Source organism: Dryobates pubescens, chromosome 3, assembly GCF_014839835.1.
Source record: "Dryobates pubescens isolate bDryPub1 chromosome 3, bDryPub1.pri, whole genome shotgun sequence".
Classification (NCBI taxonomy): Eukaryota; Metazoa; Chordata; class Aves; order Piciformes; family Picidae; genus Dryobates; species Dryobates pubescens.
In genome coordinates, this window is record NC_071614.1 from 13,327,979 (window position 1) to 13,345,853 (window position 17,875).

Genomic DNA, 17,875 nt, shown 5'->3' on the forward strand with positions numbered 1-17,875 from the left:
GGGAAGGCGTGTAGGGAGAGAAGGGAAGAGGGGCATTTTCCCCGGTCTGTGGCAAAGCCCCTTCCCTGGCGGCTGCCGCTGCAGTTACTATTATGGTTCTTTCAATGAATGAGTCATTTGACTCGGTTCCACCGAGAAAACAATTAGTAAGCCGATCCCTTTAAGGTTACTTCCCCAGAGAGCGATGTGAGCTTTTCCGCGCATCGCCTCGTTTGTTTGCTTATTTCCAGCCCAAGGTCACGGAAAGGAGGAGGAGGAGCAGGGAAAGGACCCGGGAGATGCACACGGGCCGGGCCCCGACGTGTGCGCGGCGGGTCCGGGACACGGGCCGTGGTGAGGCCCGGGCCAGGCGGGCTGTGCCTGGCGCAGGGGCCGGCGTGGGTTCTGGCTGGGGACTGCCCACAGCCCCGGCACACATTCGCGGGGTGGCACCCGTTCTGCAGCCAGCGCGGCCCCTGCCAAGAGCCACGTTCCGGAGCCGCCGGCATGAGAGAGGCCGGACAGGCATAAAGACAGACACAGAGGCCCCGCTGCCCAGGCCTTAGGAGAAAGGGCAGAAAGCGAAAGAGGACTCAAGGAGCTGACAGCAGGAGCGGCCAGCGAGGCTCCGCTCTCTCAGCCCACCTCGGGGTTCTGCAGATAAACGCAGGCACATGAACACAGGACACACACAGAGCCCCCCGCGGATAGGCACCGAATGGGTCTCTGCCTCATGCGAGATAACTGGGAGATAAGAGCCCGGCAGATAAGAGCTCCAGGCACCAGCATCGGATGTTTGCCCACACAGCCTCTCTCGGGCTCTCCCTCTCAGGCGCAGCCGCCGCTGCGCTCCCGGAGCGGCCGAGGGCAGAGAAGCAGGAACAGAGAGGAGCGGGGAAGGAAAACCGCGGCGGGGCTGCGGGGGAAGCTGGGTTGAAAGAGGGAAAAGCGAGGGGCCAAACCTGCTGCCGGTGCCCCGCATGGGGCCGGGTGCGCGGGGCCGCGGCGGGCGGTAAATCCGGTGCGGCGGGGGCGAGAGGCGGCGGCGAGTCCAGCGGCGGCTGCCGGCGGCCGATGTATAAAAAGGAGAGAGGAGGCGCCTCTCGCAGCCCTGCCGGAAAAGTGCAGGCAGCCGGCCCTGATTGGGCTCGCCGAGCCCTAAACAAACACGGGGCTCCGCAGGGGTGCCAGTCCCGGCGGGCAGCCGGCCCGCACCGCCGCCGCGGGGGAGGGGTGGGGGGGGCGTCGGGGGGTCGGGGAGGGACACCTCGAGGTGTCCGCAGAGGGAGGGATCCCCACCCCTGTTCTGGGAGTGGGAAAGACGCAAAGGGGAACTCGCCCTCCGGGATGCCCGAGTCTTTTCCATTGTATAAAATGTATTTCTTTCTTTGTAACACTGACACACGGATAACGCCTGCCTTAGGCTGAATTTGCACCTTTTCGAAGGTTTGGGGCTATTTTTACCCCGTGGCTCCCGGTCTCGCAGCATACAGCCCCCGGCAGTGTCCCCGGAGGATGTGTGCCTGGCTCTCCCCCTCAGCAACCAGGTGAACGTCTCCCTCCCTCCCTCCCAACCCCCTCCCCACAAATCAACTTATTTTTGCTCGTTAAAATCAGAGCTATCCGAGGGGAAAAAATGTGGCTCCTCCTTCAGTTGCCCAACCGTCAGGTGAAGCCACTGCAAGCTGTGGGATGTGTCCATCCCAGCAGCAGGCACCAGGCATTTTTCCCTCCGTTTCTTTCTTCTTCTTCTCTTCCCCCGCCCTCTTATCTCAGCTGTGTACAAACTGATACGGTACTTAGCAGGAAAGTGACTGGAAATTAAAATAACTTCGTTCACCAGGGGTTATCAGCTGGATATCTGTCATCATCAGTTTGTACAGAAAGAGTCATCTGCGGCAAAGGGCTGGACCCGAGCAGAGCCCGGCAGACATGAAACCGAGCCCAGACCTGCTGATGCCCGGTGCTGTCGCTCCTGGGGTAGGCACCGCTTTTCTTTCTGTCTTTGCAAGGCAAGGCGATGGGGAGGTGAAGAGTGCTGGGGGGTCGGTAGCAGCCTGTACGAAGCCATGCGCTCGGCAGCGTGGCTGAATCGATTGCGACCTCCAAGTTCTATCGTGCTCGTTCATTTTTCGTGCTGCAGCGAGGCAAGGCTCTGGTCGGAAAAGAAGCACTTTCCCGACGCACCGTTCCTCTATTAAATGGGCCGATTAAAGGAGAAACTTCTTTCTTGCCAGTTCTCTCTAAATAACGTTGCCTGCCAAGCTGAAGTGATTTTTTTTTTCTTTTAAAATTTGAGATCTATTTTAGTGGGCGCACTAGGAAATAGAAAACGATCATTTGCAAGCGGGGGCAGAGGTTCATGGGCTGCAAACGGCCGGCGGTGTCTTCCCATCTCAACTTGCAACGCGAAACGTTTTCCCGTGGTTTTCACCTGCGAAAGCGGGGGCGGGGGCGAGGGTGTCGGTGCCCAAACCGCTTCTCCCCGGCTTGCATGCTGCCCCCGCTAATGTCTGTGCTGAAAAGCGTCTTCAGACCCCGCGTTTCGTTTAAGGCTTTGGGTGTCCCTTCTCGAGTCGAACCCGAGGCTGTATCAAACCCGTGGAAGGGTGAATTAAAAGCGATCAATTCCGTTGGATTTATTGATTTATTTTAATTTGTTGGGTTTTTTTTTTGGCTTTGCTGGCTGCGAGGCGGTGTCGGTGCCTATGTGCAGAGCCCCTGCCCTGGCCGAGGGGGGCTGAGGGTGACCGGGCGCGTTGGCCTGCCAGGCGCCGCGTCCCCTGGCTCCAAAGTGCCCTGTGTTTTACACTTGAGGCGCCTCGCTGTTGGTTTTATTTTTCTTTCTCCGCTGATTAGCTTGTTTACGTTATAGCCGGGCTACAAGTTTCATTTTATTTCCTCCGATAGACCCGATAAGAAAACCCAGTTTGAACTGGGACCGGCGTGGGAAACTATTCCCGTTCGCTCCTTTCTTCTCCACTCCTTTTCGTTTCAGGTTTGCTCTCTAAACGCCCAGCTCTCATATCGCCTTGGGGTCCTAACTTGTCACGACGTCACTCTCTTCCCAGATCCCATTCTTCTGACGTAATCTTCACCTCGGGGCTCCGGGAGCCTCTCGAGTACCTCCTGTCCCGGTGGCATCGGCAGGGACCGTGCAGAGAAAAGCCGGGCGGGGGGATATTCGGTACGGAAAGGCATAGCTGGGGAGAGGGCGCAACTGTCGCTTCTGCTAGATGAGGCCGAAAGGGAAGGAGACAGATTGGAGGGAAAACCGGAGGATTTGTATCTAGGCAAATTCCCCAAGGGGCACTTCAACTTCCCAAACCAAAAACGGTTGAGGGAAAGTCCTGTGCAGGCGCGGTGCGGTTGCTCCTTCCCCCTCTCCTAGGTCTCTGCAAATCCTATCGCTTACTAGGAGTATATTAGAGAGGGGGGGGGAGGGGGAAAGAAAGGCTCCGGTCCGGCTACATCCCCAGGAGTCGCCGCCGGGTACAAGCATACCCTGGAGCCGCGGGCATTGCCCGCCAGGTCGGGTCCCGGTGCCCCCGGGGCGCCGCGGCCGTGGGAGGCTCGGCTGCGAGGGGTCACTTTGGTGACCATCGCAGGATGGAGGATCCTTTTGCGAGCCGTGTTTATGTAACTTAATGTACTTTAGAAACTGCCGGGGAGCTGAGGCCGGGCTGATAAGCTCGGGTAGTGCAGGCGACGTGCCGGCAGCTCTCCCCCTCTCCTCTCCCCGTCGCTTATCCGCGCTACTTAAAATACACTTTTATCAAGGCCACCCAGCGATACCGAGTGTTTCCATTCCCTGGCGGCTGTGACATTGAAGCGGACTTATCGATCGGGGCATCGGCAGCGCTCCGGCTCGCCCAGCCCGGCGGGGAGCTGCTGGCCCCGGGCTTCCCCGCCGCGCAGGGCTCAAATCCCTGCCTCAAGCCGGCGGGACGATCCGCGCCAGCAGGGAAAGGGACATTTAAGCGGCAGCCAAGGGGAGAGGTGCCCTTCCCACCGCCCATCGCCTCCCTCTCGGGCCGGGAGGGACAGTCTTTGGGGCAGCGCTTCGTGAAACTCGTCCCCCAAATCTTCAGGATCCTGGGCAAAGTGGGGAGGGCATGGTGAGGGTGCTTCTGGCGAGGAGGCAGCCTCCAGGTCACAAAGATGGAGAGAGATTATTTTTTGTTTCCCCAAAGCCCCAGTCCTCCCCGGCTGCCCCTGCCCGGGCAGTACCCCCTGCCCTGGCTCCGGGGAGCATTCCCCGCTGCTGCCCGGCAGCTCAGCTCTCCTCCAGGGCCTAAGTCGTGCCCGGCGGCGGGGAGTAGTCAGGAAGCTCTTTCCACTTGCCGTAAGCGGCCTCCTCGCCACTTGTGACCTGCTGCTGCCGCCGTGCTTTTGGGTGATTTCCACGGTGCCCGCCAACCCTTGACGTCCAGACAAGCAGCAGAGAGCTCGCACGGAGTTATGTGCAATAGGTGACTGAAAGAGCGGAGCTGGGGTTTTATTTCTTTAAAAAAGAAACAGTGCATCTTATTTTCGTTTGCTCCCTCCACTCCAGCCTCCGAGGTCCACCTGGGTAATGATCTCCTCCTTAAAAATAAAACCAAAACCCCCCCAACCCATCAAGCAAAACCCAAACAAACCAACCCAAACAAACAAACCAACCCAAAAAACCCTCACAAAACAAAACCACCACCCCCCAAAAAACACCACCAAAAAACCTACAACCCCCCCAAAAGCCCACAACCCCCCAATCCCTCCCCCCAAACAAACAAAACCTCCAACCAAACAACAACAAACAAAACCAACCACCACACAACAAAAAAAGCCCCACACAACCAAAACCAACCCCAAACCAAAAGGATTTCGAAGGGCGGAAAAGAGGCTCCCGCTACCGCATAACCTCCCGGGGCCGGCGCTGCGCCGTGCCCGCAGCTGATCCCCGGGGGGTGTGCAGGGCCAGGGCGATGCCCCCCAGCTCTCAGAGTGGCCGCGGGCACCCAAGCAACACCCATGGAGCTCAGCTGCTTCTGTCCTACAGGCGCCTATGAGCTTTGTCTCTTCCTAGCACATGCAGAGAGGCTTTGAAAATGAGGAGCTAACCTTTGCGTTTATCGCTTCTCTGCGGTTTTCATTTTAAAAGCTGGTGACTAAAATGGCTTAGTTTTGATACTTTTGTCAACGAGCACCTCAGCGCCTTTGCTATGAAGCGGTGAGACTGAGCTTCAGGCATTCCTTGCAGTGACAAGTATTAATTTATACGTGATTTTCAACTGCAGAATGCGGCCAAAGAAAACGCTGCCCGGCTCCGGAGGACAGGGCCCCTGGGCTTGGGGGAGCCGCCGCTGCCCGGGGTCTCGGGGGCAGCCCAGTGTTGGCCCCGCTGCCGAGACTCCCGGGACGGCGCCGTGGGGGCCTCCCCGGATATAGGAGAGAGTTTTCGGGGGTCCTTTCTACTGGATCGGCCACGGAAAGCCCGGGGGCAGGTTTCTCGGGCTCCTTGCTGAGAGGGCTTGCAGTGGGAGAGAACCGGGAACGGGCAACGCGGGGCACGGCACAGCCGTGCTCCCCCTTCCCACCGCTTCTCAGCAAGACTCCTCCTCATCCTCCCTCCCGGGCCTTATCACGGATGTTAGGCAATATCAAATCCAATCTGCAGTTACCTGTTCTGCCTCCGCCTCAGTTTTCACAGCCCAACTTGTAGGGATTCTTTTCTCTCTCTTAAAAACAAACCAAATCAAAACAATCCCAAACCAAACCAACCACCAAACCACCGCGCAGGCAAACCTCTTTCGTCACTAACTGCTCCTGGGCCACTGTCGCACACAGCCAAGGAGATATCGTTTTCTGCATCCAAACCTGCCAGACAGCCCTGCACCACAGCCCTGCACCACGCATCGTTGCCTTCTTATTTCTCTGCTCACGAAATAAAATAAAGCATCAAAACGGCTCCAAACCTTCCACATGTATATATTTAAACATTTTTCTTCCCCACGGGACAAAATGAAACCGTTCTCTAGGTTGCATTTTGCGAGGGCAGCTCTGCTTCACGCGTGTCCGTGTCGGGGCCGCTCCGTTTCCCTTGGCACCGTGGCTACCCCTTTGCCAGCCCTCTTGGAACCGTTTCCCGTGCCCAGTGCCTGCCTTGCCCAGATGCCTGAGACCGAGGGCCAAAGAAAGGAATGAAATTCACACCCTTAGCTAAGCAGCACGCTTGCCTTAACCCGGACTAACAACATTTCCAGTTGCCGCTTTCATCAGAAATGTCAAAATTTGGAGACTTTGTTCCTGCTTGGGATAAAAGTTGATTTTCCAACGTTACAATTCTATCTTCCAGAGCGAGTCTGATCGCTTCTCTAAATGCAAGACCTACTGGCTTGGGGGAAAAAAAATAATCAAACCGACCACATCACAGTATTAAAGACTGCGGAGTTAACAGCTCGGAGTAATTAGATCGCCTATTAATAGCCTCGCTCGTCGCTGCTGTGGGAGGAAGGAGGATGGCTCTCGCCTCCTGCGCAGGCATGCACGGCGGAGTAGGAGACACCCGGGAGACGGAGGGAGGCTTCCGACCAGGCACATGGGCCGCCACGGAGAGGCAAAATGTGTGTGCACCCCGCTTCTCACCCCCTTCTTTTATTTATCTTTGGTTTTCGTCCTTTGTTTTACCGCCCCGCAGACGCAGAATTTTCCCTTCTTGGGATACAGGGAATCTCCGGGGAGTTACAGGTCCCATCCCCACCTGCCCTCAAGGGAAGAGATGCTGCTAATTTTCCGGGGAGGAGGCAACACCTTCCTCCCCTCCCTGTGTCCTCCTCGGTGTTGATGGCCTCTTGGCCACAGCCCTCTCTTTGCAGTTACAAGCACAAACGCAGGCGTTCACCCTGTAGTCACCGCAGGTCCCATTTCGTTCCTCTCCTCACTGTCACTGTTGATCTATTTCGCTTGGAGCCTCCAGGACCTAAAAGGCTGTGCAGATAACTCGCGCTTTCCCATTGCTTTAGGAAAAGGGCGGGTTCGTTACAGACGTTGCTGCTGCTCACGTTGAATTCATAATTCTCGAGTAAAGGACGTCGGCATTCTCAAGTAATTAAGAGCAATTAAGCGGGATGTGCCCAAAGATGCTGGAAACTAGGTGGATCCCAGGATTCCAGTATTTATTACACTATCCTCGCAATCCACTATTGTCCCACTGCTGACAGGGGTTTGTTTTAAAAGGTGGCAAATGGCTGAGTTTCAAGGCGTTAAACGATTTTTATTGCAATTAGATGATTAGCGGTAAGAAGTCTTGTAGTTCGATCTGGAAAAAACAAACCAAAAAACCCCCCAAACAGGGACTTTTTCCGTGCTGCAACAATTTCTCACCCTTTAACAATTCGCATTTTTAAACAGACACACGTTTTACACCCCCAGTTTCTTCATTTGTGACCCTTGCTGGGCTCACCACTTTCCGTATTTGAAAAGTGTAGTAGGATTTCTTAGTTCGTGGTCCTCGCTGAGCAGAGCAGTTTCAGTATTTAAAGGTGTAATGGAATTCCTTAATTCATGGCTCTCGCTGGGCTCAGGACTTTTCAGTATTTAAAGGCTTAATGGGATTTCTTAATGTCTGGTCCTTGCAGGGCATAGTAGTTTCAGTATTTGAAGGGGTGATACAGTAGCTGCAAAGCAGCTCGGAGTGGTCCCAGTGGGGTTTCTGTCAGTCCTCCTATCATGGAGAGAGTTCTCAGCCTTTCTCTGAAGTAACCAACCAGCCCCCAGATGAATCCGGGTGATGGCAGGCTGCGACTACTGCAGCCTGTGACTGTGGCAGGCAGTGACTACTGCAGCCTGTGACTATGGCAGCCTGTGAGTACTGCAGGCTGTGACTATGCTGTCACTGTCTGCAAGACAAAAAGAAAGGGACCTCGACAAGAAAGGGACTTGAGCATCTCCCCTTTGAAGAGAGACTGAGAGCCCTGGGGCTGTTTAGTCTGGAGAAGAGAAGGCTGAGAGGGATCTGATCAATGTCTATCAATAGCTGAGGGCTGGGGGGCAAGTGGAGGGGGCCAAGCTCTTGTGGGTGGTGCACAGCAATAAGCCAAGGAGCAGTGGAGACAAACTTGAACAGAGAAGGTTTGACCTCAGCAGGAGGAGAAACTTCTTTACAGTGAGGGTGCCAGAGCCCTGGAGCAGGCTGCCCAGAGAGGTTGTGGAGTCTCCTTCTCTGGAGCCTTTCCAAAGCCACCTGGATGCCTTCCTGTGCAGCCTGCCCTGGGTGATGCTGCTCTGGCAGGGGGCTTGGACTGGATGATCTCTGGAGGTCCCTTCCAACCTCTGACAGTTACAGTAAACTCTGAACATAATCCACACCATGCAGCAGCAGGACGGGATAGCTTCTGGGATTCACTGCTGGCATCTCTCAGTCACCAGGATGGAATCTGCACCAGGCATTTAGCATTTCCTGATGAGGATCAAACATCAGCTTAGGCACACCCAGCTGTAATCTTCTCCTGTGGAATGATGTGAAAGCCAGAAAGCTTCACTATAAATTTGCAGCTCTTCCTGGCTTTGCAGCAGGGTATTCTCACAGTGCTGCTGCTGCAGGTTAGGATTTCTGACAGTGAATCGTGCATGAATCAGTGGTCACAAGGAAGTCCTGCTCCTGTGGCTCTGCCCTTTTATCTGCACCTTACAATGGTCTGAGGCTACTCACTCAGCTGGAATTTGTCCTCATTCCTGATGACCAAAGGATGAAGAGCCAGTTTCACAGACCTGCATGGGAATGCCTGGTGGAGCAATAAACCTTGATAATGGTGAAGTTCCCAGGTTAGCCACAGGAATTGCCACTTGGCCCTTCAAGTCATGCTTGGAGCTTAACCAAGATGGCTTTAAGCAGATCCTGCCCCAAAATCCAGGTGAATATTTGGACACCTAACACAGAGCTTTCTGCTCTCACAACTTGGAAGCTGCTGGTCCCAAACAACCCAAATCAGCACTAACTCACTGACTACCATAATGCCTGTAAAGTACTTGACAGCAGTCAAGGTACTGTAGATGCTTTCTGTGTTTTATGTCAGCCTCTACCAGCTTTAATGGTATCTCTTTATGATCCCATGCTGCTGGATGGGCACTAAGGGTGGCAGATCCCAGCCCCATGGCTATCACACCCTTACAAACGGACACTGCTCACACTTGTGGGGGCCATACCTCAGCAGACAACAGCAGTAGCTGGCATCCATGGCATCACAGCTAGATCTAAGAGAGCCTTGAGGGTGCTGGGAGATGGGAACTTAGCAGTGCTCAGCTGGCTTGAGGGCTTTTCTCCAGCTGTTTTTGGCTTCCCCCCACATGCCCCAAAGGAGACACCCCACGCAGCGCTGGTCCCCACAGACCACCAACTGCTCTGTAGCAACCACAGGTTTAGGTAATATTAGTCAAAGGGTTTCAGCTTCTACAGTAAACCAAGCTTTTTCCCTCCAGAAAAGCTGCTACCAGGCAAAACATTTCCTTTTATCCAAAACAAAGCTTTTGATGCTATTTTTGACTTATCTAACCCCTTCAAGACAAAGAACAGCTTGGACACAAGCAAGCAACAAAGTTCATCTTGAGAGGGCAAAGTAGTTTGCATTTCCCTCTCCCTCTGCTAGTGGGGGTCACATCTGGAGTTGTAGGAAAGGTTTCTCATGCCTGGACCAGAAGCCAAGGTCTCAGAACCTCATAGTGGCTCAGCCACCAGAAACTGCAGCAAAACCTGCTGCTTTCTGCCCAGACACCAATGTACAGAGAGAGCAACAGCTCCTGAGCTGTCTCAAACTGCTGCCTGGGCTTTGGGCTTAAAGTTTGCTTGTCTGTCTGTGTGTCTGGGGGGTTATTTTGTTTGCTTTGTTTTTACTGGAAAAGTCAGGGGCTCACAGGAATATACTCCATGATAATTCATTCATAGATGTGGAGGGAGGTGTAACACAGCCTAACCCCAGCATTTAAGCTATGTTCTTGTTCTAGTTAGAAGCACAGAATTTTTTCAGCTGTGAAAGACCCCTAAGACCTTGACTCCAACCATCAGCCCAGCCTGACACCATGGCCACTAAACCATGGCCCCAGGTGCCATGGCCACACCATTCTGGAACACCTCCAGGGATGGGGACTCCACCACCCCCCTGGGCAGCCTCTGCCAAGCCCTGACCATTCTGGCAAAGAAATTCTTCCTCCTCTCCAACCTAAGCCTCCCCTGGCACAATTTCAGGCAACTTCCTCTCCTTCATTCACCTGAGACTAGGGAGAAGAGAAGCTGATTTGAGGTCACACACAACCAGGGTTGTTGCAGCACTGGGATTCATGGAAACTAGAAGAGAATCCCTCCTGTGGCAGCAATGGAAACACACCAGGTGTCCCTGCTCAGCTCTCCCTCATGGCCTTTATCTGGTTTATGCTCTTCTTACTAGAACAGATCACTGCTGGTTTTTGGAGGGAAGCAGAACACTCAGGGAGCCTAACAACCTGCTTCCCATCTTCCCTGTTCTTGCTACCCAAAGGAAGAGCTGCTACTTGTCTCACAAACCATCTCTGATTTTCCATATCCATTTGGTTTTGCTTTTGATAGCTTCAACAGAGTCACAGAATGTGAGGGGCTGGAAGGGACTTCCAAGGCTCATCCAGTCCAACCCCCTGCCAGAGCAGGGTCACCCATGGCAGCTCACACAGGAACACATCCAGGTGGGGTTTGAATATCCCCAGAGAGGGAAACTCCACAAACCCCCTGGCAGCCTGCTCCAGGGCTCTGTCACCTCACAGGGAAAAAATCCTTCCTCCTGTTTCCATGGCACTTCCTCTGCCTCAGCTTCCACCACTGCCCCTGGTGCTGGCATTGGGCATCCCCCAGCAGAGCCTGGCTCCAGCCTCTGGGCATCACCCTGCACAGCTTTAGCAACAGCAAGGAGGTCACCCTCAGGCTCCTCCTCTCCAAGCTCAGAGCCCTCAGCTCCCTCAGGCTCTCCTCATGAGGAAGATCTTCCACTGCCTTCAGCATCTTTGTGGCTCTGTGTTGGACTCTCTCAAGCAGTTCCCTGAGGTCCTTCTTGACCTGAGGGGCCCAGAACTGGACACAAGATTCCAGATGCGGCCTCAGGTCTGACCGAGTTCTCAGATGACCTTTCCTTTAGCAGGAGATTTCCAAAGAGATTAACTTCATTTCTGCTTGCAAGAAGTGCAAAAAAAGTGAAATTAAAAAAAAATCTTTTAAAATCCCATCAATTGCTTTTGCCTGCCTGGAGCTGTGTGTGCCTCTGAGCTCCAGCAGGTGCTACATCTGCCACACCTTCCACAAGGGTTCCCTCCAATAAACCTGGAGAGGAGAAACTAATGGCTGTGAGCTGTAGCTACCAGAAGGTTAGAAGTATTCAGTCCAGAAACATGCTCACCATAGCTCAGCACCTGGCCTTGTGGAACACAGGGCTGAGCAGGATGAGCTATGGAGAGAATCAGAAAGCCAACAATTAAACCTCAGCTGGAAAAAGAGGCTGCCTGCATTTGCTGGGTGTGGAGCAAGTGAGCAGGGTCAGCCCCAGAAGAGCTGCTGTGAGTATTTGGGCATCTTGCAGTGAAACCAGGGGATGTTGGCCACTTTGTTATGACTGAGGGGAGAACTGGAGAAAAAAAGTTAAGTGGATGGCAAGAGCTCCTGGGAACAAGCTCATTCAAGGCTCCCTGGCTGGAAGTGATCAGAAAAAAACCCCAAGTTTGGAGTCAGCAGGGCAGAGCAGAAGGCAGAGCTGTGCTGACCAGGGCAGTGCCATTGCCCAGCTGCAATGCCAGGTGAGAGAGACCTCCACACCTCCTTGCTGCCTGGAAGATGGGGAATGCACCCTGGTCCCCACAACTCAGGAGGGCAGCAGGGCACAGGAGACAGCATGGACCCCAGAAGAAGTGGTGCCCTGGATCTGTAGCCCCAAAGCAGACATAGAGCTATGACCAAGCACTCCATGGGGGTTGAGAGGCTGGGGCTGGTTCACCCACCCTGCTCTTTGCAGGCAGAATCCAGCACAGAGAGAGTTCTCCTTTGCTAAAAGGACGAGCAAGGCACATGTTTGACAGCACTCAGCAGCAAGATGCTTCCCAGTATCTGTCAGCCTGACTGTCAAAACCAGACCATATCATGGTTTGAATTATTGCATCAGTCCTCTGTTTGGGAAGTAGAAACCTCCCAGTAAATAACCTAACAATGAAGAGCCACACTCCAGCAGGAGTTTTGCTGGGGAAAGGCCTGCCCAAGTTGAGCTATGTAATTGAAATAGAATAAAATGTAAATTCCTTTACATCCTTTCACTTTGATGCCAAGCTCAGAATCCCAAATTTGCTAGAAGCTGAGCCAAGTGGTTTTACCTTGGCCAAGATGGGCAGCAGCATCCTGGCCTGAATAATAGTAGGACAGCAGGAGCAGGGCAGGGATCATTGCCCTGAACTCAGCACTGGGGAGGCCACAGCTTGAATGCTGGGTTCAGTTTTGGGCTCTTCACTCCCAGAAGGACATTGAGAGGCTGGAGCAGGTCCAGAGAAGGGCAACAGAGCTGGGGAAGGGTCTGGGGAAGAGGGCTGGGGAGGAGCAGCTGAGGGAACTGGGGGTGTTGAGTGTGGAGAAGAGGAGGCTGAGGGAGACCTCATTGCTCTCTGCAGCTCCCTGAGAGGAGGCTGCAGTGAGGTGGGGGTTGGGCTCTGCTCCCTAGGCTCAGGAGATAGAAGGAGAGGGAATGGCTGGAATTGTGCCAGGGGAGGCTTAGGTTGGAGATGAGGAAAAATGTCTTTGCTGCCAGAGTGGTCAGGGCTTGGCAGAGGCTGCCCAGGGAGGTGGTGGAGTCCCCATGCCCGGAGGAGTTCCAGAGAGCTGTGGCCATGGGACCTGGGGCCAGGGTTTGGTGGCCATGGTGAGGTTGGGTTGATGGTTGGAGTTGAGGTCTTAGAGGTCTTTCACAGCTGAAATAATTCTGTGATTCTGTGATTCTGTGATTCAGGAATCCAACCCTTACTGGAGGCTGCCAAAGGCTGGAGCCATTCTGCCATGAAAGCTGTTTGAGGAAGCTCCTTACTGAGTGTGTGGCTGCCTCCACCCCTCTCAGTTAGCAAACACAAGGGAGGTGGTGGAGTCCCCTACCCTGGAGGTGTTCCAGAAACCTGTGGCCATGGCACTTGAGGCCAGGGTTTGGTGGCCATGGTGGGGTTGGGTTGCTGGTTGGAGCTGATGTTCTTAGAGGGCTTTTCCAGGCAAAACAATTCCATGATTCTATGATCTGTAATTATCCCTTGGTAACCAACCAACCAACCAACCAACCAACCACCCACCCAACCAACCACCCACCCACCCAACCAACCACCCAACCAACCAAAGTGTTAAGGAAGTTTAGTTGTAACTTCAAATCAGTTTGGGGGTCTAGTTGAGGAGCACTGACAGCATTACAGAGGGCAATGACTTAATCAGTTCTGTGGATGTAAGTTACTCATTTGTGGGCCACCAGCTACAAACCAGGGTAATTTACTGAATGCAATATAATCTGGGTCAGTGCCATTTTATTCAAGAAAAACAATAGACTGCAAAAACAATCCAGAGAGGAGGTCATTTGTAGAGAGTTCGTGAGCCAATTCTAGCATCTCTTTCCGACACTGACTCACTGTGCCCTTGGCTCTCTCAGAAGAGAATTGAAGGACAGGCTCAACAGACTCAGTGTCTAGCAGTTTAACTTTAAACCCTGCCTGGGCACCCAAGCAACCAGGAACTGCTGCAATCCAGTCCTGGAGGAGCATGCCTTGATGTGGGATTCAGGAATACTGAGTCCAGTGCTGGGCTCCCCAGCTCCAGAGAGACAGAGACCTGCTGGAGAGAGGCCAAGGGAGAGCCATGAAGTTGCTTAGGGGACTTGAGCATCTCCCCTGGGAAGAGAGACTGAGAGCCCTGGGGCTGTTTAGTCTGGAGAGGAGAAGGCTGAGAGGGATCTGATCAATGTCTCTCAATAGCTGAGGGGTGGGAGGCAAGTGGAGGGGGCCAAGCTCTTGTGGGTGGTGCACAGCAATAAGCCAAGGAGCAGTGGAGACAAACTTGAACAGAGAAGGTTTCAGCTCAACAGGAGGAGAAACTTCTGTACAGTGCCAGAGCCCTGGAGCAGGCTGCCCAGAGAGGTTGTGGAGTCTCCTCTGGAGCCTTTCCAAAGCCACCTGGATGCCTTCCTGTGCAGCCTGCCCTGGGTGATGCTGCTCTGGGAGGGGGCTTGGACTGGGTGACCTCTGGAGGTCTCTTCCAGCCTCTGGCATTCTGTGATGCTGTGATACCTCTTCCTTTTCCTCTGTGCTGGAAAGTCAGCTGCTGCCCCATTTGCTGAGCAGTGCTTCACAACAGAAAATGATTGATGATGTTCCCAGAGGATTTAAAACTTGACAGTCTCACAACTGCATTTTATGTCCTTCCCAGGTGCAGCAGCTCCTTGCAGTAACCCAGCAGAGGCATCTGCATACAAATGGATGCATTTCATGCAGCCCAGAAGCCAGCTGTGTCCTGGGCTGATTCCCAGCAGCCTGGGTTGCAGGTGGAGGGAGGGGATTCTGCCCCTCTGCTCTGCTGAGACCCCACCTGTAGTGTTGGGGCAGCTCTGGAGCCCATAGCACAGACAGGGACAGAGTTGGAGCAGGGCCAGAAGAGGCCACAAAGATGATCAGAGGGCTGGAAGCCCTCTGCTGTAAGGCCAGGCTGAGAGAGTCAGAGCTGTTCAGTCTGGAGAGGAGAAGGCTCCAGGGAGACCTTAGAGCAGCCTTCCAGTACCTGAAAGGGGCTACAGGAGAGCTGGGGATGAGGGACAATGGCTTCACACTGGAAGAATCATGGAATCATAGAATCAATAAGGTTGGAAAAGACCTCAAAGATCATCAAGCTCAGTTTCAATTAGACATTGAGCTTAAACTCTTGCTCAGGAGGCTGGCAAGGCACTGGAACAGGTTGCCCAGAGAAACTGTGGAGGCTCCAGTGCTGGAAGTGTTGAAAACCAGGCTGGCTGGGATCTTGAGCAAGCTGGTGTGGTGGGAGGTGTCCCTGGCCACGGCAGAGGGGGTTGGCTCTAGGGGATCTTTGAGGTCCCTTCCAACCCCAACCATTCTGTGATTCTACAAAAGCACAGAAACTCCCAAGGCCAAACCATAAGCAAGCTGCTGAGTTGTGCTGTGAATTTCCAAACCATAGCTGCACTACAACCTTCTTGAGCTCTCCTGGGAGGTTTTTCCTTTAACTTTTCATGCTTTTCATGGAAGGTTCAAAACTTTGCTCTGTTGATCCTGTGACAAGCTTCACTGAATCCCAGTGGTCCTCAGTGCACTGTGCATTTGGTTCTTGGGTGCATGTGAGGGGTGACACTTGGCCATACCTTGGCAAGCTGTGCAGGATGTTGTGTTCAGAATTCTCGTGGATTACAGGTGTCTGTAAACCAGGAAAAAGCTTCAGGAACAGCTTCAGCACAGGAACACAACTGACTGAAACCTTCTTGTGGTCTTCCAGTATCTGAAGGGGGCTACAGGAAAGCTGGGGAGGGACTTTTGAGGGTGTCAGGGAGGGATAGGACTGGGGGGAGATGGAGCAAAACTAGAAGTGGGGAGATTGAGATTGGATGTCAGGAAGAAGTTGTTCCCCATGAGGACGGTGAGAGCCTGGCACAGGTTGCCCAGGGAGGTGTTGGAAGCCTCATCCCTGGAGGTGTTTGCAGCCAGGCTGGATGTGGCTGTGAGCAACCTGCTGCAGTGTGAGGTGTCCCTGCCCATGGCAGGGGGGTTGGGACTGGCTGATCCTTGAGCTCTCTTCCAGCCCTGACAATTCTGTGATTGTATTTGTTTTTACTGATAGTAGCTCTGCCTTGCACACCACACTCCTTTTCTTGATGAATGATGTGAGGACCTAGGAGACAGAACAGCAAATGGAAAGCCTGAGAGCCCTGGGTCTGCTTTTGACCCAGGAGGGAAGGCAGAATTCTGCATGTTGGAAGGTGCAGTTCTACAGCACCTTGGCCTTGGTGCACTCCTGCTTTCAGAAGTCCTCTGCCAGGAGGGACTCCTCTGCCTGGAGGAGTTAGAGTGCTGCCAGCACAGCAATTCACTGCCTTCTCCCAGCTGTGTTAATGAAATTCCTTGTGGGACCACACTGGAAGAAAGACCATTGAAATGATTACAATTAAAAATAGCTCTGCCTCTCCTCCTCCCATGAGCAGTTTATTTTTAACTTCCATCACTTCAGTGCTGAGCTAAGCAGTGCTTTACACACAGCTGCCTTGGCATGGCCCAGGAGGCGACAAACTGCTGGCCAGAGGTGGGGACGAGCATGGGGGACAGGAGCTGGTTGCAGCAGCTTAGCTGTCAGAGGCAAGTGTATCATGGGACTGTGGTGTGGTAGTTCAGTCAATGAACTTACCCTTTGCCTTTCCTGACTGGTGTAGCTATGCAGCATTTCTGCTGCAGAAGTGCTGGACCAGCCTTGGGCTCAGTCCCTAGCACAGGAAGGGATCCAGAGAAGGGCCACGAGGATGAGCAGAAGGCTGGAGCTGCTCTGCTATGGAGACAGCCTGAGAGAGTTGGGGTTGTGCAGGCTGGAGAGGAGAAGGCTCCCAGGAGACCTCATTGTGGCCTTCCAGGATCTGCAGGAAGCTACAGGAAAGCTGGGGAGGGACTTTTGAGGGTGTCAGGGAGGGATAGGACTGGGGGGGATGGAGCAGAACTAGAAATGGGGAGATTGAGATTGGATGTTAGGAAGAAGTTGTTGCCCATGAGGGTGTTGAGAGCCTGGCACAGGTTGCCCAGGGAGGTGTTGGAAGCCTCCTGCCTGGAGGTGTTTGCAGCCAGGCTGGAGGTGGCTGTGAGCAACCTGCTGTAGTGTGAGGTGTCCCTGGCCATGGCAGTGGGGTTGGGACTGGCTGAGCCTTGAGGTCCCTTCCAGCCCTAACATTCTATGGAGAAACTCACTGTAGGCAAAGCCTCAGCCCAGTGACAAGCCCTCTGTCCTTAAAGACATCTGTTTAGATGGCTGGGTTCCTGTCAGTGGAAGGCTTAAGTGGACTGGGTTAGGAGCAAGCATGCAGTCAGGGCAACGCCTTGGCCACAGGGCAAGAGCCACCTACACACCTCTCTGTATTCCCTTGTGGGTCTCTGATCACAGCCTTAGCTGTTTTGCTTACAGGCTAAGGATCAAGGTGTGTATGTGATTCAGGACTGAGTAAGGAATTCTGCTGGGTCATTTTGGCCATGATTTGGGGTTCTTCCATCTTTTCTTAAAGCACAGGCCATGAGTCACTTGCTGAAATCTCCTTCCTTGTCTCTCCATCTTCCTGCCACTTCACCCGAGGTGATGGTGGCCCTTTGAGTTTTAATGTCCTCTGCCTGTGATTTTCATTTCTTGAAGCTACAGCCTGGAGTGACCTTTAGGATACAGCTGTGTAAGTACTTGGGCAAAATTGCATAGCCTTTAGCATACAGGAAGTCAGATAAAATCCAGTCTTCTCTGCAGCAGGGTAGAAGTGTGCTCCTAACACCTGATTAACCAATGCATCCCACAGCAGACAGCACAGCACATCATAGAACAGCTCCTGCCATAGAAGCAATGATCTGACTTGTTCATGTGTGACAGCATCACAGCAAGGCATCCCTTAACCCCCACCTAGCCAATGGCAGAAACAACATAGAATTATAGGACCTTTAAGGCTGGAAAAGACCTCTGAGGTCATCAATTCCAACCTTCTACCCAACACCTCCATAGCCACAAGATCATGTCTCAAAGTGCTGCATCTACTCCTTTCTGGAACACCTCCAGGGATGGGGACTCCACCACCTCCCTGGGCAGCCTCTGCCAATCCCTGGCCACTCTTGCAGCAAAGACATTTTTCCTCACCTCCAACCTAACCCTCCCCTG